This window comes from Oryzias melastigma, linkage group LG18 (assembly GCF_002922805.2).
Source record: "Oryzias melastigma strain HK-1 linkage group LG18, ASM292280v2, whole genome shotgun sequence".
In the NCBI taxonomy this organism is placed as follows: domain Eukaryota; kingdom Metazoa; phylum Chordata; class Actinopteri; order Beloniformes; family Adrianichthyidae; genus Oryzias; species Oryzias melastigma.
Genome location: NC_050529.1, coordinates 1,584,673 through 1,585,288, shown reverse-complemented (window position 1 = coordinate 1,585,288; position 616 = coordinate 1,584,673).

The following is a 616-nucleotide window of genomic DNA, read 5'->3' as shown; positions in this document are numbered from 1 at the left end:
AAAAAAAAAAAAAAAAAAAAAGGCAAATATGTGAGACCGCAAATATGCGGGGGAAAACTGTATATGTGTACTCTATATGTGTATATATATATATATCTATATATACACTGCTTGTAACGCTTACAGTGGTAAGAGGGGACAGTAAAACCACAAATATGTGGGGGGGAACTGTATATACATATATATATGTGTGTATATACACTGTTTAAAACAAAACAGTGGTAGTGTTTACATAATTACCACGAACCAACAAATATCTAAGCAAAGATTGGTAGCTATTTTCTGATATACAACACTTTAGAGAAGTGAAATGGTATCATAATAAAGGCATTTTTAACACGTTCTGATGAAAAGAAAAGAGTTAGTGACTATATCCAGCACTTCACAGTAAATTATTAATTTAACTAACATCAACACATTCTACAGTCCAGTCCTGTCATATTTAACCTAAACAACTGATTTTAAAGCATTTCAGAATCCGTTGGTTGGCCTCATTTAATCGGTCGAAGAGCGGCTGTAGTTTGAAGAGCGCAAGTTAAAGTTCTTGGGAGTAATAATAGATGATAAATTGTCTTGGAAATCTCATGTAAATTATATAAAACACAAAGTCTCTAGA